At 51.7% G+C, this 25249-nt stretch overlaps 1 protein-coding gene across 8 annotated transcripts in view; it reads left to right on the top strand.

Moving 5' to 3' along the window:
- The window catches only part of RIMBP2 (RIMS binding protein 2), a 1529140-nt gene that overhangs the window by 906449 nt on the left and 597442 nt on the right, over nucleotides 1–25249 (top strand). The gene's annotated exons all lie outside the window — the stretch shown is intronic.

Raw genomic sequence — 25249 nt, 5'->3', positions numbered from 1 at the left:
CCTCCTGTTCTGGTCTTCTTGATGCGCGGTACAGTCGCAAGGGAGAGATGGGCTGAGTGGAGGGATCTTTGGGGTGCGTGGAAAGAGAGGCGCTGGTTCATGTAGGCAGGTCCGCTGTTATGGAGGGCCTTGCGGGCCTAGGTGAGAAGGTTAAAAGTGATTCTCTTGGGAGATGTGACAGTGGCGCAGTAGGTTGAGCACTAGTCTGGCGGCAGCGATCTGGACGTTCTGAAGTGTGCAGGATAGGTTCTTGTTGATCCCAGCATAGAGACCATTGCTGTAGTCCAGTCTGCTGCTGATGAGGGCGTGGCTGATGATATTTCTGTGTGCGAGGGAAATCCAGTTGAAAGTCTTTTGTAGGAGGTGGAGGGTGTGGAAACAGGATGAGGTTCAAATGGCGGTGGGTCCACTCAGCCTTTCATTCTTCTGAGGTCGATAAAATGAGTACCATTGAGTTGGATAACAATAAACATCTGTTATGAGTGCCAAGATACCCTTGGGTGAACATGCATGTTATGTTATGTTATGTTATGTTATATAACAGAATGGACACCTTCTATGGTCCTTAAGTGACACAGGCAAGAAGAAACAGACCCCTTTCCACATGGATGCCAAGAGAAATGTCCAAGGAATATATATGCTTTCCTACGGGCACCTTGTGACATCGTCAAGGAACGGGTACCACCAGGTAGCCTGTTCCATACTGTTCACCAAAAGGCTTATTCAAAGAAAATGCACCAAGAGGGCAAAGGAACATAGTCAGTGGAAAAACATCTCGCCCCCATTGGTGCTAAAGGGAAGAAAAAAATAAACAGGGCACCTGCCCCCAGGAGCGCCAAAGGAGAGAATACATGAATTGACACTTATTGCCCATGTGGACCAGGGGACAAAGAAATGGATGGACATATACCTCATCATGAATTGCTAGGGACAGAGGGAAGCAAGGGCACCTATCCCACATGGTCACCAAGGGACAGAGGATAGGAAATGGCACTTATCCACATGGGCACCATTGGACAGAGGAAAGTGAGAGGCACCTATGCAAACATGGGTGCAATGGGGCAGAGAAAGGAGATGACCACTTACCCAAGTAGGTCACCAATGCACAGAAGAGATGGGTGGGCACTAACTCCACTAGGTTGAAAAAAGACACCTATGCCCAGTGGGAGCCATGGGGCAGAGGAAAGGGATGGGCACTTACCCAACAAGGTCACAAAAGGACAGAGGAATTGGATGGGCACATTCCCAGTGGGTGCCATGGGGCAGAGGAAATGGATGGGCACTTACCCAACAAAGTAACCAAGGAACAGAGGAAATGGATGGGCACCTAGGCCTCCTTGAAGGTGGTTCAGGGTCTGGTTGAAGTTACAATGCGTCATGCAAGTTCTCCCATCTATGAAGAACAACAAGCAGCTGAGTGTATTTATTTCAACCGGTAACTTCTTCAGTGCACCGCAAGAATGGAGCAGTTGAAATGAATAACTCCTTATGTTGCAAAGATTTGATCCTAAGCACAACTCATTGTTACCCACTGGGAACAACCATAACTTAATAGAAGACACTGGGTCAATGCCCTAAGCTCGTGAGAAGGGCTCGGTAGTTGCAAGAGGTGTGTGAATATGAGGGATATCACTGCCTGACAATGTGAACTTTGCAGAGAACTCTACTAACTTCAAAAAATAATTTGTTTCCTTGTTTTGTGTGAGTTTAAATGACGTTTGCAGAAAAAAGCATACTTGTAAAATCCTCCTGTCAAACCTCCAGTCCTGAAAGCCTGAAGGTCCACTTCTGAAAGCCTACTTCTAAGGTCCACTTCTAAGGTCCATTCCTGAAGGCCTACTTCTGAAGGGCCACTTCTAAGGTTCACTTCTGAAGGTCCACTTCTAAGGTCCACTCCTGTAGGTCGACTCCTGAAGGTCCACTCCTGAAGACCCACTCCTGAAGGCCCACTCCTGAATGTCCGCTTCTAAGGACCGCTTCTAAGGTCCATTTCTAAGGTCCACTTCTGAAGGTCCACTTCTGAAGGTCCACTTCTGAAGGTCCACTTCTGAAGGCCCACTTCTTAAGGCCCACTTCTGAAGGCCCACTTCTGAAGGTCCACTTCTGAAGGTCCACTTCTGAAGGCCCACTTCTGAAGGCCCACTTCTAAGGTCCGCTTCTAAGGTCCTCTCCTGAACGCCCGTTTCTGAAGGCCCACTCCTAAGGTCGTCTTCTGAAAGCCCACTTCTGAAGGCCCACTCCTAGGGTCCACTTCTGAAGGTCCACTTCTGAAGGTCCACATCTGAAGGTCCACTCCTGAAAACATGAAGGCCTGCTTCTGAAGGCCCACTTCTTAGGTCCACTTCTGGAGGCGCACTTCTGACGGCCCACTTCTGAAGGCCCCCTTCTTAGTCCACTTCTGAAGGCCCACTCCTAAGGTCCACTTCTGAAAGCCCACTTCTGAAGTTCCACATCTGAAGTTCCACATCTGAAGGTCCACATCTGGAGATCAACTCCTGAATACATGAAGGCCCGCTTCTGAAGGCCCGCTTCTGAAGGCCCGCACCTGAAGGCCCGCACCTGAAGGCCCGCACCTGAAGGCCCGCACCTGAAGGCCCGCACCTGAAGGCCCACTTCTGAAGGCCCACTTCTGAAGGTCCACTTCTGAAGGTCCACTTCTGAAGGTCCACTTCTTAAGGTCCACTCTGAAGGTGCACTCAATGAAGGTCCACCCCTGAAGAACCACTTCTGAAGGCCCAAATGTAAAGGTCCACTTCTGAAGGTTGACTCCTGAAAGCCCGCTTCTGAAGGCCCAATTGTGAAGGCCCACTCCTGAAGATCCACTCCTGAAGGCCCACTTCTGAAGGCCTTAATGTGAAGGTCCACTTCTGAAGGTTGACTCCTGAAAGCCCACTTCTTAAGGCCCAATTGTGAAGGCCCACTTCTGAAGGTCCACTTCTGAAGGCCCGTTTCTAAGGTCCACTTCTGAAGGTCTACTTCTGAAGGTCCATTTCTGAAGGCCCACTTCGAAATGTCAACTTCTGAAGGTCCACTCCTGAAGGCCAGCTTCTGTAGGCCCACTTCTGAAGGACCATTCCTAAGGTCCACTTCTGAAGGTCCACTCCTGAAAACATGAAGGTCTGCTTCTGAAGGGCTGCTTCGAAAAACATGAAGGCTCGCTTCTGAAAATATGACGGTCAACTTCCGAAGGCCCACTCCTGAAGGCCCACTCCTGAAGGCCCACTCCTGAAGGCCCACTCCTGAAGGCCCACTCCTGAAGGCCCACTCCTGAAGGCCCACTCCGGAAGGCCCACTCCTGAAGGTCCAATCCTGAAAGTCCACTCCTGAGGGTCCGCTTCTAAGGCCCACTTCTATGGTCCACTTCTAAGGTCCACTTCTGAAGGCCCACTTCTGAGGTCCACTTCTAAGGCCCACATCTGAAGGCCCACATCTGAAGGCCCACATCTGAAGGCCCGCTTCTGAAGGTCCACTTCTGAAGGCCCACTTCTTAAGGTCCACTTCTGAAGGTCCACTTCTGAAGGTCCACTTCTGAAGGTCCACTTCTGAAGGTCCACTTCTGAAGGTCCACTTCTGAAGGCCCACTTCTGAAGGTCCACTCCTGAAAGCCCGTTTCTGAAGGTCCACTTCTGAAGGCCCACTTCTGAAGGCCCACTTCTAAAGGCCCACTTCTAAGGTCTGCTTCTAAGGTCCACTCCTGAAGGTCCGCTTCTGAAGGCCACTCCTAAAGTCGTCTTCTGAAAGCCCACTTCTGAAGGCCCACTCCTAAGGTCCACTTCTGAAAACCCCTCTGAGGATCCACTTTTGAAGGTCCACATCTGAAGGTCCACTCCTGAAAACATGAAGGCTCTCTTCTGAAAGTCCACTTCTGAAGGTCCACTTCTGAAGGTGCACCCCTGAAGGCCCACTCCTGAAGGCCCAATTGTGAAGGCCCATTCCTATGGTCCACTTCTGAAGGTCCACTCCTGAAAAAATGAAGGTCAGCTTCTGAAGGCCCGCTTCTGGAAACATGAAGGGCCGCTTCTGAAGGCCCACTTCTGAAAACATGACGGTCCGCTTCTGGAGGCCCTCTTCTGAAGGCCCACTCCAAAGGTCCACTTCTGCAGGCCCACTTCTGTAGGTCCACTTCTGAAAGTCCACTTCTGAAGGCCAACTTCTGAAGGCCCGCGTCTGAAGGCCCACTTCTTAGGTCCACTTCGGAAGGCCCGCTTCTGAAGGCCCACTTTTGAAGGCCCATTCCTAAGGTCCACTTCTGAAGGCCCACTCCTGAAAACATGAAGGTCCGCTTCTGAAGACCCGCTTCTGAAAACATGAAGGTCTGCTTCTGAAAACATGAAGGCCCGCTTCTGAAGGTCCGATTCTGAAGGCCCAGTCCTAGGGTCCACTTCTGAGGGCCCACTTCTGAGTGCCCACTTCTGAAGGCCCGCTTCTGAAGGCCCGCTTCTGAAGGCCCACTTCTGGAGGCCCGCTTCTGGAGGCCCGCTTCTGGAGGCCCGCTTCTGAAGGCCCGCTTCGGAAGGCCCGCTTCTTAGGTCCACTTCTGAAGGCCCACTTCTGAAGGCCCACTTCTGAAGGTCCACTTCTGAAGGTCCACTTCTGAAGGTCCACTTCTGAAGGTCCACTTCTGAAGGTCCACTTCTGAAGGTCCACTTCTGAAAGCCCGTTTCTGAAGGTCCACTTCTGAAGGCCCACTTCTGAAGGCCCACTTCTGAAGGCCCACTTCTAAGGTCCGCTTCTAAGGTCCTCTCCTGAACGCCCGTTTCTGAAGGCCCACTCCTAAGGTCGTCTTCTGAAAGCCCACTTCTGAAGGCCCACTCCTAGGGTCCACTTCTGAAGGTCCACTTCTGAAGGTCCACATCTGAAGGTCCACTCCTGAAAACATGAAGGCCTGCTTCTGAAGGCCCACTTCTTAGGTCCACTTCTGACGGCCCACTTCTGAAGGCCCCCTTCTTAGTCCACTTCTGAAGGCCCACTCCTAAGGTCCACTTCTGAAAGCCCACTTCTGAAAGCCCACTTCTGAAAGCCCACTTCTGAAAGCCCACTTCTGAAGTTCCACATCTGAAGTTCCACATCTGAAGGTCCACATCTGAAGATCAACTCCTGAATACACGAAGGCCCGCTTCTGAAAGCCCGCTTCTGAAGGCCCGCACCTGAAGGCCCGCACCTGAAGGCCCGCACCTGAAGGCCCGCACCTGAAGGCCCGCTCCTGAAGGCCCGCACCTGAAGGCCCGCACCTGAAGGCCCGCACCTGAAGGCCCGCTCCTGAAGGCCCACTTCTGAAGGCCCACTTCTGAAGGCACACTTCTGAAGGTCCACTTCTGAAGGTCCACTCTGAAGGTGCACTCAATGAAGGTCCACCCCTGAAGAACCACTTCTGAAGGCCCAAATGTAAAGGTCCACTTCTGAAGGTTGACTCCTGAAAGCCCGCTTCTGAAGGCCCAATTGTGAAGGCCCACTCCTGAAGGTCCACTCCTGAAGGCCCACTTCTGAAGGCCTTAATGTGAAGGTCCACTTCTGAAGGTTGACTCCTGAAAGCCCACTTCTTAAGGCCCAATTGTGAAGGCCCACTTCTGAAGGTCCACTTCTGAAGGCCCGTTTCTAAGGTCCACTTCTGAAGGTCTACTTCTGAAGGTCCATTTCTGAAGGCCCACTTCGAAATGTCAACTTCTGAAGGCCCACTTCTGAAGGCCTTAATGTGAAGGTCCACTTCTGAAGGTTGACTCCTGAAAGCCCACTTCTTAAGGCCCAATTGTGAAGGCCCACTTCTGAAGGTCCACTTCTGAAGGACCATTCCTAAGGTCCACTTCTGAAGGTCCACTCCTGAAAACATGAAGGTCCGCTTCTGAAGGGCTGCGTCGAAAAACATGAAGGCTCGCTTCTGAAAATATGACGGTCAACTTCCGAAGGCCCACTCCTGAAGGCCCACTCCTGAAGGCCCACTCCTGAAGGCCCACTCCTGAAGGCCCACTCCTGAAGGCCCACTCCTGAAGGCCCACTCCGGAAGGCCCACTCCTGAAGGTCCAATCCTGAAAGTCCACTCCTGAGGGTCCGCTTCTAAGGCCCACTTCTATGGTCCACTTCTAAGGTCCACTTCTGAAGGCCCACTTCTGAGGTCCACTTCTAAGGCCCACATCTGAAGGCCCACATCTGAAGGCCCACATCTGAAGGCCCGCTTCTGAAGGTCCACTTCTGAAGGCCCACTTCTTAAGGTCCGCTTCTTAAGGTCCACTTCTGGAGGTCCACTTCTGAAGGTCCACTTCTGAAGGCCCGCTTCTGAAGGCCCGCTTCTGAAGGCCCACTTCTGGAGGCCCACTTCTGGAGGCCCGCTTCTGGAGGCCCGCTTCTGGAGGCCCGCTTCTGAAGGCCCGCTTCGGAAGGCCCGCTTCTTAGGTCCGCTTCTGAAGGCCCGCTTCTGAAGGCCCACTTCTGAAGGTCCACTTCTGAAGGCCCACTTCTGAAGGTCCACTTCTGAAGGTCCACTTCTGAAGGTCCACTTCTGAAGGTCCACTTCTGAAGGTCCACTTCTGAAGGCCCACTTCTGAAAGCCCGTTTCTGAAGGTCCACTTCTAAGGTCCTCTCCTGAACGCCCGTTTCTGAAGGCCCACTCCTAAGGTCGTCTTCTGAAGGTCCACTTCTGAAGGTCCACATCTGAAGGTCCACATCTGAAGGTCCACTCCTGAAAACATGAAGGCCTGCTTCTGAAGGCCCACTTCTTAGGTCCACTTCTGACGGCCCACTTCTGAAGGCCCCCTTCTTAGTCCACTTCTGAAGGCCCACTCCTAAGGTCCACTTCTGAAAGCCCACTTCTGAAAGCCCACTTCTGAAGTTCCACATCTGAAGTTCCCCATCTGAAGGTCCACATCTGAAGATCAACTCCTGAATACACGAAGGCCCGCTTCTGAAGGCCCGCTTCTGAAGGCCCGCTTCTGAAGGCCCGCACCTGAAGGCCCGCACCTGAAGGCCCGCACCTGAAGGCCCGCACCTGAAGGCCCGCTCCTGAAGGCCCGCACCTGAAGGCCCGCACCTGAAGGCCCGCACCTGAAGGCCTGCTCCTGAAGGCCCACTTCTGAAGGCCCACTTCTGAAGGCACACTTCTGAAGGTCCACTTCTGAAGGTCCACTTCTGAAGGTCCACTCTGAAGGTGCACTCAATGAAGGTCCACCCCTGAAGAACCACTTCTGAAGGCCCAAATGTAAAGGTCCACTTCTGAAGGTTGACTCCTGAAAGCCCGCTTCTGAAGGCCCAATTGTGAAGGCCCACTCCTGAAGGTCCACTCCTGAAGGCCCACTTCTGAAGGCCTTAATGTGAAGGTCCACTTCTGAAGGTTGACTCCTGAAAGCCCACTTCTTAAGGCCCAATTGTGAAGGCCCACTTCTGAAGGTCCACTTCTGAAGGCCCGTTTCTAAGGTCCACTTCTGAAGGTCTACTTCTGAAGGTCCATTTCTGAAGGCCCACTTCGAAATGTCAACTTCTGAAGGTCCACTCCTGAAGGCCAGCTTCTGTAGGCCCACTTCTGAAGGACCATTCCTAAGGTCCACTTCTGAAGGTCCACTCCTGAAAACATGAAGGTCCGCTTCTGAAGGGCTGCGTCGAAAAACATGAAGGCTCGCTTCTGAAAATATGACGGTCAACTTCCGAAGGCCCACTCCTGAAGGCCCACTCCTGAAGGCCCACTCCTGAAGGCCCACTCCTGAAGGCCCACTCCGGAAGGCCCACTCCTGAAGGTCCAATCCTGAAAGTCCACTCCTGAGGGTCCGCTTCTAAGGCCCACTTCTATGGTCCACTTCTAAGGTCCACTTCTGAAGGCCCACTTCTGAGGTCCACTTCTAAGGCCCACATCTGAAGGCCCACATCTGAAGGCCCACATCTGAAGGCCCGCTTCTGAAGGTCCACTTCTGAAGGCCCACTTCTTAAGGTCCACTTCTTAAGGTCCACTTCTGGAGGTCCACTTCTTAAGGTCCACTTCTGGAGGTCCACTTCTGAAGGTCCACTTCTGGAGGCCCACTTCTGGAGGCCCGCTTCTGGAGGCCTGCTTCTGAAGGCCCGCTTCGGAAGGCCCGCTTCTTAGGTCCACTTCTGAAGGCCCACTTCTGAAGGCCCATTTCTAAGGTCCACTTCTGAAGGTCGACATCTGAAGGTCCACACCTGAAAACATGAAGGTCCGCTTCTGAAGGCCCACTTCTGAAAGTCCACTCCTGAAGGCTGTCTTCTAAAGGCCCACACTCCTTAGGTCCACTTCTGAAGGCCCACTTCTTAGGTCCACTTCTGAAGGCACACTTCTGAAGGTCCACATCTGAAGGTCCACATCTGAAGGTCCACTTCTAAGGTCCACTCTTAAGGTCCACATCTTAAGGTCCACATCTGAAGGTACACTCCTGAAAACATGAAGTCCCGCTTCTGAAGGTCTTCACTCTCCCATAGAATATCACCACCAGTTAATGGGTGGTCACTTCCAATCCTTGCATATTGTCCAGTACTTGATGGCCACCGTCTACTCCCGAAGAGGAGATGATGCAGGTTTGCTTGCTGTCTATCTGAGGAGCATCCTGGCTTCATCACAATTACTAATAATTTTTACCATCTGACGAGAGGAGTCAGGCTCTTGGGTAGAAGATAGATAAGAGAGTACCAGGCCTAGTGACAATCCATAGAGAGACTCACACAGCAGGCAAACTTCATGCAGGAGAGAAGCCCTCCATTTGGACTACTAACAGTCCAAAAGGAGTTATATGAGCAATCCCACATCCACGGGTTCAATGCCAGCCTCTCTCGGATGCCAGCTTTTCTTGGATTTAATGTATTTTAATCACATACACTCCTGATGCCAGCCCCTCATGGATGCCAGCCGCAGAGACCTTTATCAGTCCAACAGGAGGAATATGAACATCCCAAAGCCACGGGTTGGACGTCACCCACTCTTGGATGCCAGCCTTTCTTGGATGCCAGCCTCGGGGACAATTCCAAATCTAAGAGAAATTATCTAAATTATTCCTGAGCTGCAGCATGGAATACAGCCTCTCTTGGATGCCAGCTTCTTCTGGATGCCACCTTCTCCTGGATTCCAGCCTCGCCTCGATGCCAACAACACTTGGATGCCAGCCTTTCTTGGATGCCACCCTCTGAGGGATGCCAGCCTCAGTGACTATATTCAGCTGCAAAAGGAGTGATCTGACCCATTCCAGAGTCGGTGCTTGGATGCCATCCTCTCTTGGATAGCACCCTCTCTTGAATGCCACACTCTCTAGGATGCTAGCCTCTCTTGGATGGCACCCTCTCTTGAATGCTACACTCACTAAAATACTAGCCTTTCTTGGATAGCACCCTCTCTTGAATTCCACACTCTCTAGGATACTAGCGTCTCTTGAATGCCACAATCTCTAGGATGCTAGCCTCTCTTGGATGGCACACTCTCTTGAACGCCACACTCTGTAGGATACTACCCTCCCTTGAATGCCACAATCTCTAGGATGCTAGGCTCTCTTGGATAGCACTCTCTCTTGAATGCCACACTCTCTGGGATACTAGCCTCTCTTGAATGCCACACTCTCTAGGATACTAGCCTCTCTTGAATGCCACAGTCTCTAGGATGCTAGCTTCAAATGGATGGCACTCTCTCTTGAATTCCACACTCATTAGGATGCTAGCCTCTCTTGAATGCCACACTCTCTAGGATACTAGCCGCTCTTGAATTCCACACTCTTTAGCTTGCTAGCCTAACTTGAATGCCACACTCTTTAGGATGCTAGCCGCTCTTCATTGCCACACTCTCTAGGCTACTAGCCACTCTTAATTGCCACACACTCTAGGATGCTAGCCTCTCTTGAATGCCACACTCTCTAGCCTCTCTTGGATAGCAGCCTCTTTTGAATGCCACACTCTCTAGGATACTAGCCTCTCTTCAATGGAACACTCTCTATAGGATACTAGCCTCTCTTGAATGCCACAATCTCAAGGAGGTTAGCCTCTCTTGAATGCCTCAATCTCAAGGATGCTAGCCTCTCTTGAATGCCACAATCTCAAGGATGCTAGTCTCTCTTGAATGCCACTCTCTCTAGGATACTAGCCGCTCTTGAATGCCACACTTTCTAGGATGCTAGTCTCTCTTGAATGCCATATTCTCTCTAGGATACTAGCCGCTCTTGAAAGCCACACTCTCTAGGATGCTAGCCTCTCTTGAATGCTACACTCTCTAGGATAATAGCCGCTCTTGAATGCCACACTCTCTAGGATGCTAGTCTCTCTTGAATGCCACTCTCTCTAGGATACTAGCCGCTCTTGAATGCCACACTCTCTAGGATGCTAGTCTCTCTTGAATGCCAAACTCTCTCTAGGATACTAGCTGCTCTTGAAAGCCACACTCTCTAGGATGCTAGCCTCTCTTGAATGCTAGCCTCCCTTGAATGCCACACTCTCTAGGATGCTAGCCTCCCTTGAATGCCACACTCTCTAGGATGCTAGCCTCCCTTTAATGCCTCACTCTATAGGATGCTAGCCGCTCTTGAATGCCACACTCTCTAGGATGCTAGCCTCTCTTGAATGCCACACTCTCTAGGATGCTAGCCTCTCTTGAATGCCACACTCTCTAGGATGCTAGCCTCTCTTGAATGCCACACTCTCTAGGATGCTAGCCGTTCCTGAATGCCTCACTCTCTAGGATGCTAGCCTCTCTTGAATGCCACACTCTCTAGGATGCTAGCCTCTCTTGAATGCCACACTCTCTCTAGGATGCTAGCCTCTCATGAATGCCACTCTCTCTAGGATGCTAGCCTCTCTTGAATGCCACACTCTCTGTAGGATAATAGCCGTTCCTGAATGCCTCACTCTCTAGGATGCTAGCCTCTCATGAATGCCACTCTCTCTAGGATGCTAGCCTCTCTTGAATGCCACACTCTCTAGGTTTCTAGCCTCACTTGAATGCCTCACTCTCTAGGATGCTAGCCGCTCTTGAATGCCACACTCTCTAGGATGCTAGCCGCTCTTGAATGCCACACTCTCTAGGATGCTAGCCGTTCCTGAATGCCACACTCTCTAGGTTGCTAGCCTCACTTGAATGCCTCACTCTCTAGGATGCTAGCCGCTCTTGAATGCCACACTCTCTGTAGGATAAAAGCCGTTCCTGAATGCCTCACTCTCTAAGATGCTAGCCTGTTAAAAATGGTAGAGGCAGTTGCAGTCGATAACCTTTCAAGTATTGCCCGGCGGTAATCGCCTCTTATACCATTCGAAAATTAACCAACAAAGAGGCAGGCGCCGGAGACTGGAAGGCAGGAAACAAAGGTTTATTCTCTCCGGAGGAGAACACATCAGATCAGACCCACAGGGAATCTTCTCGAGATGCTCTACCCACATCTCTGAGGCCTGGCCTCTTATACACAAGTTTATTGCTTTATTACACGGTTTATTGTACATGGCGCATTCTTGAGATTGCTTTGATACATGAAAGAACATCCTCGGAATCCCCACTTCAAGCTCGTTCCCACACATATCTACAGTAGAAGTCCCCACCCCACCCACAGCAGGAGATGGCTATCACACAGCTGGACATTCCGTCAATACCCGGGGGGTGTGTGCGACTGGTCAGGTCTCAGGGGGTGGGGGGCTTGATCTACTGTAATCCCTTTGATGTGGGGTGTTTCCCTTACAGTAGGGGCAATAAACTGCATCCGCAGGGCTAGGTGATGGCCTGGGATCCGTTCGAACAATTGGGCGCAGAGGAAGGGGGTTATCAAAGGGATGTATGACTATGTATGGGATGAAAGAAGGTGTTGGTCAGGCGTGGGATGTGGTTCCATGGCAGGGTCGCGCAGAAGGAGAGGTTTTAATGGCCCCTGTATGAGAGAGCGGGGGTGGCCAGCGCGCGGGGGATGTTCGCAGCGCCTGAGGGACGCGCTGATGATCGGCAATGAGCAGGGAGAGAGGCCATGGTGCCTAAAGATGGCTGCCGTGTGTTTTGCGTGCGGTGCTGGAGGAGAGGCAAGATGGCGCCGATTATGTTGACATCGCAAACCAGATTTTAACAGCCTCTCTTGAATGCCACACTCTCTAGGATGCTAGCCGGTCTTGAATGCCACACTCTCTAGGATGGTAGTCTGTCTTGACGGTAACTCTCTCTGAGATATCCGCCTCGCTGTGGCAGTCCAAAAAGATGGAATGGTTGGCTTTGTCAAATGCTGTCAGTAAATCAAGTGTTATCATGCTCATGATCCACTGCTATCACCCATCGTATGCGGATGTCCTGGGTCGCAACATGGATGAACTATCACCCATCATATGCGGATGTCCTGGGTCGCGACATGGATGAAACATCACCCATCGTATGCGGATGTCCTGGGTCGCGACATGGATGAAACATCACCCATCATATGCGGATGTCCTGGGTCGCGACAAGGATCAACACTCACCCATCATATGCGGATGTTATGGGTCGCAACAAGGATGACCCGTCGCCCATCATATGCGGATGTCATGGGTCGCGACAAGGATGAACCATTACCCATCATATGTGGATGTCCTGGGTCGCGACAAGGATGAACAATCACCCATCATATATGGATGTCCCGGGTCGCGATAAGGATGAACCATTACCCATCATATGTGGATGTCCTGGGTCGCGACAAGGATGAACAATCACCCATCATATATGGATGTCCCGGGTCGCGATAAGGATGAACCATCACCCATCGTATGCGGATGTCCTGGGTCGCGACAAGGATGAACAATCACCCATCATATATGGATGTCCCGGGTCGCGAGAAGGATGAACCATCACCCATCGTATGCGGATGTCCTGGGTCGCGACAAGGATGACCCGTCACCCATCATGTCCTGGACCACAACAAGGATACGTTTAATCTTCATTAGAGTCAAGGCATCGGGGTACCCCAACAATGAGCTGCCTCTGAGGTGAAAGCGCCTCCTCAGGCAGTGACGCCGGCGCTGGAAAGAGAGAACCTAGAACATGTGTAGGACAGAGGGAGCTCTTTCCGAGGAGAGATGTGGCTGTAGTGCTTAAGAAGGCATAACATAAGGTACTAACCCGGTGGGTAAGGGGCGATGCAGACACCTCTAGAAGAACAGGACCAACAGCCGGTGCCAGAGATTTCAAAGGTGTGGGGGGGTCAGGATGAACGGAAGAGCAGGTCCCACCTATCTTCACACGAGAAGCAGCATCCGAGGCGCGAGCGTGTCGGAAAAGACTGTCGGCTGGGGTGAGGTGCGTGGAGGCAACGTCTGATCTCAGCCACTTCCGCTGAAGAACCCCAGATGGATTCACAGAAGGTCTCCGTGGGTTGAACTTCAGAGGAGAGAGAATTCTTTGACAGCGGTAATGAACCCTCTGCTCTTTCGAGGCATTCAGCAGGTCGGAGAACTTATAGTTTCAAAGCCAAAGAACAAGGGGGATCTTTTGAGGAAGCTCTCTGGTGTCTGGACGGCTCACCCGTTGGATGAACAGAAGGGCCGCCAAGGAATGCACCCATTGGATGAACAGAAGGGCCGCCAAGGAATGCACCCATTGGATGAACAGGAGGGCCGCCAAGGAATGCACCCGTTGGATGAACAGAAGGGCCGCCGAGGAATGCACCCATTGGATGAACAGAAGGGCCGCCCAGGAATGCACCCGTTGGATGAACAGAAGGGCCGACAAGGAATGCACCCGTTGGATGAACAGAAGGGCCACCAAGGAATGTAGTCGTTGGATGAACAGGAGGGCCACCAAGGAATGCACCCGTTGGATGAACAGAAGGGCCGCCAAGGAATGCACCCGTTGGATGAACAGGAGGGCCACCAAGGAATGCACCCGTTGAATGAACAGAAGGGCCGCCAAGGAATGCACCCGTTGGATGAACAGAAGGGCCGACAAGGAATGCACCCATTGGATGAACAGACGGGCCGCCAAGGAATGCACCCGTTGGATGAACAGAAGGGCCACCAAGGAATGCACCCGTTGAATGAACAGAAGGGCTGCCAAGGAATGCACCTGTTGAATGAACAGAAGGGCCGACAAGGAATGCACCCATTGGATGAACAGACGGGCCGCCAAGGAATGCACCCGTTGGATGAACAGAAGGGCCGACAAGGAATGCACCCGTTGGATGAACAGAGGGGCCGCCAAGGAATGCACCCTTTGGATGAACAGGAGGGCCGCCAAGGAATGCACCCGTTGGATGAACAGGAGGGCCGCCAAGGAATGCACCCGTTGGATGAACAGTGGGCCGCCAAGGAATGCAGCCGTTGGATGAACAGGAGGACCACCAAGGAATGCACCCGTTGGATGAACAGAAGGGCTGCCAAGGAATGCACCCGTTGGATGAACAGAAGGGCCACCAAGGAATTCACCTGTTGGATGAACAGAAAGGCCGCCAAGGAATGCACCCGTTGGATGAACAGAAGGGCCGCCAAGGAATTCACCCGTTGGATGAACAGAAGGGCAGCCAAGGAATGCACCCGTTGGATGAACAGAAGGGCCACTAAAGAATGCACCCGTTGGATGAACAGAAGGGCCACCAAGGAATGCACCCGTTGGATGAACAGAAGGGCCGACAAGGAATGCACCCGTTGGATGAACAGAAGGGCCACCAAGGAATGCACCCGTTGGATGAACAGAAGGGCCACCAAGGAATGCACCCGTTGGATGAACAGAAGGGCCACCAAGGAATGCACCCGTTGGATGAACTGCACCCGTTGGATGAACAGAAGGGCCACCAAGGAATACACCCGTTGGATAAACAGAAGGGCCGCCGAGGAATACACCCGTTGGATGAACAGAAGGGCCACCAAGGAATGCACCCGTTGGATGAACAGAAGGGCCGCCAAGGAATGCACCCGTTGGATGAACTGCACCCGTTGGATGAACAGAAGGGCCACCAAGGAATACACCCGTTGGATGAACAGAAGGGCCGCCGAGGAATGCACCCGTTGAATGAACAGAAGGGCCACCAAGGAATGCACCCGTTGGATGAACAGAAGGGCCACCAAGGAATGCTGCTCGGTGCAGGGCGACTCTCGAGGGAGGATTCAACCTACACTTGAAGGCCTTATTGTCATTGTCACAAATTCATTGAGGAGTGGTTTAGACTTTGAGTGGCAAACATTAAATCCATTGTTAATCTATTTATTCTTTAGTTTTCTGACTCCAACGTGACCCCGTCCGCCCCTTCGAAGTGTCCAGCAGCTCTGAAGGGAACACCTGCATGGAGTCTGACGCTGGGGGTGATGGGCTGCATCTGAGGGTTTGTGTGGTCATGGACCGAGGTTGTCACCGGTGATGGACATTAGCTCCAGTGTTCTTGTTAGCGGGGCGGGACTGCTGGGATTGATGGCGAGTACTGTGGCCGGTTCTAGAGCCCATCAGTGTACCGAGACCGTACTGGAGAGCTCAGGCCAGTCTTGGATGGGCATCAGAGTACTGCGGACAGTTCTGTTCATGTTTGTGGACCGGTCTATGGATGTTTGTGGGCCGGTCTGACAGGTCGTGTGTGTGAGCCGGTCTGTGGATGTTTGTGGGCCGGTCTGTGGATGTTTGCGGCCAGTTCTGTTCATCTTTGTGGGCCGGTCCGACAGGTCGTGTGTGTGAGCCGGTCTGTGGATGTTTGTGGGCCGGTCTGTGGATGTTTGCGGCCAGTTCTGTTCATCTTTGTGGGCCGGTCTGACAGGTCGTGGGTGGGTGTGTGCCGGTCTGTGGATGTTTGTGGGCCGGTCTGTGGATGTTTGTGGGCCGGTCTGACAGGTCGTGTGTGTGAGCCGGTCTGTGGATGTTTGTGGGTCGGTCTGTGGATGTTTGTGGGTCGGTCAGTGGATGTTTGTGGGCCGGTCTCTGGATGTTTGTAGGCCGGTCTGTGGATGTTTGTGGGCCCAGTTTCTCTGTAGATGTCCGTGTTATTATCTCATACTTTACCAGCAACAAGCACAAGCCCACGCAGCCTCCCTTGCCTTGCAAAGCACTTCTGGAGCGCGTCTCTACAGAGACTTGTGAGAAAAGCACTGGTCCCTGCAACAAGCACTGGGCAGGAGTGGCCCAGACTGACTGTGCGAGCAGGGGGAGTGCACACCCGCTAAAACTGTAATATAGAGAGTGCGGTGCCCGCTCACACTATCGGTGTCTGAGCAGGGGACACGGGTGAACCCAGGCAGGTCACAGAGGACTCTGTGGTATTAGAACCAGAGACCGGGGCAGGGCAGCATCCTGCCCCGTGCAAGGCTGGAGACCACGGGTGGGGGCAGCATCCTGCCCCGTGCAAGGCTGGAGACCACGGGTGGGGGCAGCATCCTGCCCCGTGCACGGCTGGAAACCACAGGCGGGGGCAGCATTCTGGCCCGTGCAAGGCTGGAAGAGCATGGGCGAGGGCGCTCCGTGCAAGCCTGGCAAAGCATGGGCGGGGGTGCGCCGTGCAAGGATGGAGACCAAGGGTGGGGCAGCATCTCGCGCCGTGCAAGGGTGGAGACCACGGGTGGGGGGCAGTATCCCCCCCGTGTAAGGCTGGAAGCCCATGGCTGTACTGTCCTACACTCACTGGAGGACATGGGTAGAGTCAAACAAGCACTGGCAGAAACAGGAGGCGGTGCCACGTCTCGTCACATCAGTGCCCACTGCGCGGTTTCCATGGCAACGTGCACACGAGTGGACTCTCCAAGTGAAACCCCGGGCTTGAAAGCATCATTTCAGGAGGGCTTGGGTCTGCCGCCTGCACGCAGATGGGGGCGGGGTGAGGCTTGTAGGTTGGGGATGCAGCGTAGCGGGGAGGTGTGGTCCTGGGGGAGAGTACAGGGTGGTTGGAAGAAGGGTGGTTGGTAGTGGGCTGGGGGGTGAAGAGCGGTGGGGTGGGAGGTGGTGAGGGTTCTAGATAGGAGTGGATGATGAAGTGGGGGTTGTGTGGGTGCACAAGGGGTGCAGGGAAATAAAATGGGGTGGATTGAGGGCGGTAGAGACTGGGGGTGGCTGCTGGTGATGACTTGTGTAGAAGTTGTTGGGGTGAGGGCCGTCCGGAGGGGTGCAGTGTGGAGGGTGAAAGCAGCAGAGCCACATGTGAGAGGTTCTCACTGGGTGGGTGCCAGGTCGAAGGTCAGGGACATGAATCCCACTGCCCCCCGCGGGGCACGACAGAAAGCACTGTCACCATGACTGACGGTCTGTATTCTTTTAGGGGTCGAAGGCCACTGATAGATCCGAATGGACCACGGCTGGCACCTCTGTTGTCCAATAATCTGTGCAGGTCGTCTAAGGCACTACTTCTAAAGTGCTTATCCAGAGGTTTAACTGTTGCATGCTTCTAGGCGCTAGAAATAGCGCCTTGAGTCGACAAGTGAAAAGAGCCATAATTTATTCGCAAAGGTGCTTGATCAAGAGAAACATTATCAAGGGCACGTGACGGTCTACAAAACGTACCCATCAGTTAGATGGGGGAGCAGGGTGGGGGGCTGTGGAGCGGCCATTTATTAGACGGCTTTCCAGAGGGGCAGAGGTAACATAACATGTGTGCGTGATCTTGGCACAAGCTATGGTAGATTCTCACACAACTCGAGAGGAAATGCTCTAAATGTTATTACCACAGTGTCTCCATGACACCTTTCCGCCTATCATGTACCGGACGTGGACTGTTTTACTGGAGTCATATTAGTCCGTCGTTAATGTTTATTCAGAGTTTTTCCGACTGAACGGGCCAGCCCTTGAGCTTGGTGGATGCTGGGTGTGTATGTCGGGGGAGTGGCCTTTGACTGGCATACTGTCGCGAAATGGTTGGCTTTGCCTCAGATAGCACGTCATCGGCACGACAGGTTGCTACCTTCTGTAGAAGGGCCTGGGTGCATTTGTGTTAACTCTCTGAGAAAACCACAAATGATTGTATTTTAAACATTGACGTAGACTTGTGCACATTACACAGTTGGCTAAATAGGCCTTTGTACATACAGTAGTATACTTGTCCCTTTAATAGATGTATATGAGTTTATACAAATGTGGAATGTTAAGAGCGTATATATCTATATTGCACAGGTGAGACGCTGTCGGGGATTCAGCAGACGCCGCCTTTATGTGTCTCTATTGCTCGCTTCTGTGCCTTCTCGAATGTATCTTAAAGAATAAATATAACGCTATTACACCTCAAATAAGGCTGTTTGAAGCATCTGTGCCACAGAGGCAGTCTGCAGAAGAAGGCACATGTGTATTTTACGGGGCAGGTACACTCGCCATACTCCTGTGTTCTCCTTCGTTCGTCTCTTTGGCATCTCTGACTGCAGGTCGATCTCTTTGCAATGATGTCTCTGGGTTTCGGATCCATCTGAGATGCCCCGAGACATGATCTCCTAGAGGGACACCTTTGGTTCTTGCGGGAGAAGCCAGGACTGACTCTTCAGCGTGGGGGGCGCAGATGCTGCCGATCTCTCCAGCACATGCAGAACATGCATGCACATGCAGAACATGCATGCAGTCTGGGCTAGCCCTGCAGGTGCTGCCGATCTCTCCAGCACATGCAGAACATGCATGCAGTCTGGGCTAGCCCTGCAGGTGCTTCCGATCTCTCCAGCACATGCAGAACATGCATGCAGTCTGGGCTAGCCCTGCAGGTGCTGCCGATCTCTCCAGCACATGCAGAACATGCATGCAGTCTGGGCTAGCCCTGCAGGTGCTGCCGATCTCTCCAGCACATGCAGAACATGCATGCAGTCTGGACTAGCCCTGCAGGTGCTGCCGATCTCTCCAGCACATGCAGAACATGCATGCAGTCTGGGCTAGCCCTGCAGGTGCTGCCGATCTCTCCAGCACATGCAGAACATGCATGCAGTCTGGGCTAGCCCTGCAGGTGCTGCCGATCTCTGCAGAACATGCATGCAGTCTGAGCTAGCCCTGCAGGTGCTGTCGATCTCTCCAGCACATGCAGAACATGCATGCAGTCTGGGCTAGCCCTGCAGGTGCTGCCGATCTCTGCAGAACATGCATGCAGTCTGAGCTAGCCCTGCAGGTGCTGTCGATCTCTCCAGCACATGCAGAACATGCATGCAGTCTGGGCTAGCCCTGCAGGTGCTGTCGATCTCTCCAGCACATGCAGAACATGCATGCAGTCTGGGCTAGCCCTGCAGATGCTGCCGATCTCTCCAGCACATGCAGAACATGCATGCAGTCTGGGCTAGCCCTGCAGGTGCTGCCGATCTCTCCAGCACATGCAGAACATGCATGCAGTCTGGGCTAGCCCTGCAGGTGCTGCCGATCTCTCCAGCACATGCAGAACATGCATGCAGTCTGGGCTAGCCCTGCAGGTGCTTCCGATCTCTCCAGCACATGCAGAACATGCATGCAGTCTGGGCTAGCCCTGAAGTATTGTATTGTAATGCACAATTGAAATAGTGCTTACTACCCCTAGGTAGAATGCTGGAGCGCTTGCTTACATGGTTAGCACGTGACACGGTGTAGCGTGTGTGGCTGGAAGTGTGTTGTCCTTGTTTTAATCCTGTGTGGGAAGTGTTTCCATGTTGTGCGTGATGACCACCGCGGTGCGGGTAGCGTGCCATGGGCACCAGCACTTAGCAGTGTGATGAAGTGTGCGAGAAATTTTCACTACAATGGCAGCTTTGAGCAGCTCTTCGGCCCCTGTGTTGTCTGATAACCCACCGGGCTGGTTGCTGCTCTGCGCTGTCCATTCTGACATACTTTGTGTACAGTTTATGGTCATGAGCACGCACAGGCTAAAGGAACCATTGGTGGCGGGTCTGCTGAGAAGGTCTTTGCTAACATCCTCCCTTATCTGATTGCCATTGTGAGATGTCAAGAAGCTGTTGTAGTTTGTAGCGAATATGTGACGTTACAACACAATCAAACTGATCGCGGAAAGTTACATCGCAGTTTTTACAACGCAAGTCGTTACAACGACTTGCGCTGGAGGGCGCTGGACTTAGGAATAATATGATTTACTATTCCAACCCCAGTCTAAGTACAGTAGGGAAGGTGTTGGAATAGTAAATCCTACTGTTCCTTAGGTTAGAGTGCCATCCAGTGCAAGTCGTTTTAACAACTTGCGTTGTAATACCCGCGATGTAAAGGCATTGCGATGCAATGCCCGCGTGGAAAATGGATGTTTCCCAGTTGTAGCTACCCAGGACCTGCAGTGGTGGATTAAATTAAAGTCCTTCATTGGCCAGTGGCATGTGGCACATCTCTCCAGTGATTCCACGCCTGTTTAGTTGGTGACGGGAGGTTTTTTGTGTGGACTTGTGCAGTCCTTTGCGATGGACGGGACCCCTGCCGGTTTTGACTTATATTAGTGTCAAAGTGTCACTCAGTAAAAGGGAATAATTATGCTGCCTGTGTGAACTACAATTGGCTGAACACCCACTGACTGCTGGAGCATTAGTAATAATGTGAGTTAAGTGTTGTATTGTAATTGCATTTATATAGCGCTTACTACCCCTGATGAGGCACTATAGCAGTTTACACTGGCCAGCACACTGCTCCAGAATCCCGGTTTAGTTTTTTTTTTTTGTTATTGCTGGTTATTGGGGATAGTCTCAGACTTCAAAGGAAGCTCTTCCATACATTTACTTCAGTGTCTATATGGTAATAAGGGTTAGAAGTGATATTTAGCGGGGGAGGGGGAATTCATACAAGTGATTGGTGGCGTTAATAGATCCGCTACAGTAGATTAGGTAGTGCATTAGGTATGTTACAGAGGTGTGACTTCTAAAGGAGAGGCTGTGACCTTTGAAATGGAGAGTGGGGCATTCACAGACACCCAATAATTAGAGATGACGGTGAACATGCATAGGACTTAGAGAAGCTTTGCTCAGAGAGAGCAGGCATGCAGAGGGTGGAAAGAAGAGAGATTCATTCAAAAGGCGACAATCACACGTTTTGAGTCCAGGTAAGTTTTCATGCAGGGATTTTAGTAACATCATGGAGACTTTCTTAGATAGCTGCAAAACTGTGGAGGTGCGTGTTGAGACCTGCCAGAATCGCGGGGCACCCGTCTGGTGCTTCGATACCTGTGATGGGAAGAGGGACTTGCAGAAACCGGTTTGCTCACCTGGTACAAATACTGCCCCTGTTGCTGACTTCAGTGCCCCAAAAGAGCTCTTTGGCCTGGTCATCCTGAGCCTCCACCAGCATCTCGTGGGATTTCTAGACCACGCCTGTGGTCCAGTGAAAGGATGCAGTGGCCGCGTTGGCTGCATTACGCCTTATGATCATTATTATTTTAATTCCAAGGCCAGTTGTGACTTGATCTTTGCATAATCACCTTCCCAGAAAAACCTTTATTGATGAAAAGAGAAATTTATATTATGTTTTGGGCTGAAAGTCAGAACCAGTAGGTGAAGATAGCCAAGAACCAACCAATCAAGTACATGCGAGTAGTAACGCTGCTTCAGAATTAACTCCACCCACACGCGCTTGCATAGGGACTTCGGGTGTTTTGAATTGACACTCTAAAGTCTTTTGCACTTTTACAGACTTAGACCGTGTTTCTGAGTGGGTCAGTCAAAGGTGAGGTACTTTCTGCACCCTATAAATGTATGTGATGCATAAGGCAAAATTAATAATTCCTAGCCCTGTGCAAACTGTTGTATGCACAGGGATTAGAATTTAGCCCAGTTTATAATCAGGGCCGTGAAGCAGAACTCACTACATTTGTTAAATTTAGAATGCCCCTCCATCGGTGACCTCATCAGCACCACTGATCTGACGTCATATATCTATGTCGAGACTCCGAATTTACTTTAAAAGTACTTTGGCAGGGAGAGCCCGTGCACGTGCAACATTCCCCTTAGCTATATACGCAAGTCGAATTCACTATTCTTAACTCCATGTATGCGTCATGACACTATACGTTTATCCTCCAGGGGCATAGCTGTGGTTAAGAATAGTAACTCTCTACTTACCTACATATACCTACCATCACAATATTGTGGTAGTCCATAATCTAACTATGATATTTTTGTAGGACGATGTTGGCGTACACTGTGACACAACCTGGAATTGATGCTATGCGGCTTTGCAACCACATTTCAACCTGCCTCCTCTTTCATCAAGTCAGGGAGATTTGAAGATCACAGGATTAAACATTATAAAGTTATGTATAACAAAGCAATAATGCAAAAAATAATACTCATGAGGTATTTGACTTAAATAACATCCTTGCATTGGAATTCTCTTAAAGACCTAAATAAAAATGGGCAACCTGTAGTGATAACGTTTTTAGCAATAGAGCGCAGATTACAGTTCAAAAAGGAAGCTAAGTTCATTTTGAGGCTGTGGTGTAAGTGGGAAAGCAAGTCACATACCGTAAGGCAGACGAGCGTGGGAAATTACACCGTGAGCTCATCAGTGGAAGGTCTGTACAGATCACAGCCCTGATGACCAACACAATATCGGCCTGATTAAATGTACTGACTTGAAGGTCCACTTTTTTTTAAAAGCTAAACAAGGTAATACATTTTGTTGCACATGAAAATGAACTATGGAGTGCTGAATATTGATTTCACATGCTAATGAATGAATTAGTGTCACAGAATTTGATTAAGGAATACATTTATGTTTTCCGCTCTGTCTGCCCGAGCGAGTGAGGATGATATGCTGTCAAGATCCACGGCCTCAACACTGTTCATTTAAAGCTGCTCGTTGGAAATATTTATTTGCATTGCTAGTGACTTGCTCAGTCATCCACGGTAAAATATGTTCAGCTATAATGTAAACAAATGGTTTAAATTGTATAAAAATGTAGAAATATATTCGTCCCCGTTAGAAATGGGATTCCTGGCTAGCTGAGACTTGCACCAAAGCGAGGCAGAAACCACCACTCTAGTCAGGATAAGGGAGTTACACGTCTAAAATAACCCCTGCTCACCCCCTTGGTAGCTTGGCATGAGCAACCAGGCTTATCTTAGAGGCAGTGTGTAAAGCATTTGCACATAACCAACAGTAATACAGCGTACACACTACAAATGGACACCACACCAGTTTAGAAAAATATCCAATATTTTTATATAATTAAAATAAGACCAAAAACGATAAAAACTCCACAATACCACACTTAAAAGTTCACAGTTCAAAAACTACGTTGATTAAAAAGAGTTCCTTGGGTGGATAGCTCCGTCCAGGCTTCCACGGCGTCGTGAGCACACAAATCCGAAAACAGTTCTGGCTGTTTGCGGGGTCACGGCCAACTACGGTGTCAGGAAGACCCGCAAACAGTACCTTTCAGAGATGCAGGGCGATGCGGCCCTTGAAGTCACTCGCGTTGCAGGTCGAGCTCCTCTCTGATGGGATCAGGAGAGCTGGCGCCAACAGGCGTCGGGTGCTGCGGTGCGAAGTGCAGCGGTGCGGCGTGCAGTGCCCCCAGGTCGCGGTACGAGCAGCAGCCTGGTGGTGGCATCAGATGGCGTCGTCGGTGAGACCAGGGTTGCGGTGCGAGATGGCAGCGGTGCTCGTCACGGTGCTAGCAGGTCACGGTGCAAGCAGCGTCATTGTCGTTGCTGGAGCGCTGTCGTCGGCTGACAAACTGGAGTCGATGACACCGGCATCGGTGGGCCAAGGCTGTGGTGTGGGCGGTGCGTCATGTAACTTACGAGCGGTGCCCCCGAACCACGGTGCAAGCAGCAGCGCCGATTTCGGCGGGAGGTGGCGACGTCAGGAAGGCCACGGCATCGTTGTGTAGCGAGGCGGTGCAGAGTGCGGGCCCACAGGTCGAGGTGTGAGCAGCGACTCGGTGATGGCATCAGCAGGCGTCCTTGGTGAGAACAGGGTTGTGGTGCGGCGTGGGGGCGGTGCCCTCTGCATGTCAAAAGCTTCGGCGTGAAGCAAGGCGGTTCGGAGTGCGGTGCCCACAGGTCGTGGTGCAAGCAGCAGCTCGGTGATGGCATCAGCAGGCATCCTGGGTGAGACCAGGCTCGCGGCGTTGCGGCAGTGCCCTCTGTGGTGCCTTCAGGGCACGGGTTTGGCAGAGTCATCGTAGACGTCATCGTGTGGCGTTCTTTGGGTAGCAGCACAAAACACACAGTCCCCAGTGCTGCGAGTCAAAGAACCTGAAGTCTTTGCTGTTCCTGAGACTTCGTGAACAGGGGGCAAGCTCTACCTCAAGCCCTTGGAGAGTCTCACCAATTTGGTTGCAGAAAGTCCAGTCCAGGGTGATCACTGCCCACGACAGAAGCAGCCACTGCAGGTCAGCCCAGCAAAGCATGCAGCAAAGCGGTCGTTCCTCTTAGCAGTTTCTCAGGCGCTTCTCCTGTGCAGTCTTCTTGATCCCGGTGAGTTCTCAAATTCAGGGGTCTGGGACCCAGCATTTGTACACAAAAATCCTTTGATCTGCCAGGCAGAGGGTGTCGGCGTCCGGCCAGAACCAGTTGGGCCTTCTCTGGCGTGAATTCCTGGCAGGGGGTGGAGACGGCTTTGTCAGAGGCAGACCAGGCCCTTTGAGGTGCAAGGAAATTCCTCCCTCTTCCCCCATTGCAGCCCAGGTCTAACCAGCCCTTTCCTGACCTATCCAGACCATCTGGAGCCCCTCCGGCCCCCCAGCCTTCTGTCCTCCAAAAACCAGACAGGCAATCCACATTCCAACAGAGGCATACGGGATGACCAAGGAAAATAATACCCACTTTCTAAAAGTGCCTCTATGAACTCAGAATAAAAAGGGCACCCTCGCTAAAGGCTGTGTCTTTAGATTCTGAGTTCAGGCATACCAAACTTCATTCACTTATACCTTTTTCGGGCTACGTACGTGGGTGGCACAATCCGTGCTGCAGGCCCACGAGTAGCGGTTGACTCACAGGCCCCGGCACCCGCAGTGCCCTTTACTGGGGACTGACAAGTAAGTCACGCATCTAATCCGAACACAATTTACCACAGGAGCACCAGCGCTTTACCACTGATCAGCAGTGCGAAAAGTGCGCAGAAACGTTACACCAGCAAAAACAGAGTCAAAACCGGGAGGGCAGAAGGCAAAAACTCAGGGGGGAAACACGCCAAAAGATGCCAAGTCTAACAGTCCCTTTCCCATCCGCATTCTATTTTACCCAAAATAAGAAGATAGTAAGCTAAAGAGATCCCAGAAATGGGCGTGATACTTTGATTTTTAACTCATGAGTAGGAGGGAGCAGCTTCTGTAGTTTTTCCAAGCAGATGCTCCTTGCTCTTGTTTCCCTTTTATTTGCTCAGCCCCACATTCTTTCCTGCTCAAGGATTAATCTTATATGGTCCCCACAGCCTTACATCCAGCAGTGGTGACAAATCCCACCACTGACACCAATATGTGAGAGTCTAGAGCTGCGGTGT

Source organism: Triturus cristatus, chromosome 11 (genome assembly GCF_964204655.1).
Source record: "Triturus cristatus chromosome 11, aTriCri1.1, whole genome shotgun sequence".
In the NCBI taxonomy this organism is placed as follows: domain Eukaryota; kingdom Metazoa; phylum Chordata; class Amphibia; order Caudata; family Salamandridae; genus Triturus; species Triturus cristatus.
This window is presented reverse-complemented; position numbering and strand designations above follow the sequence as displayed.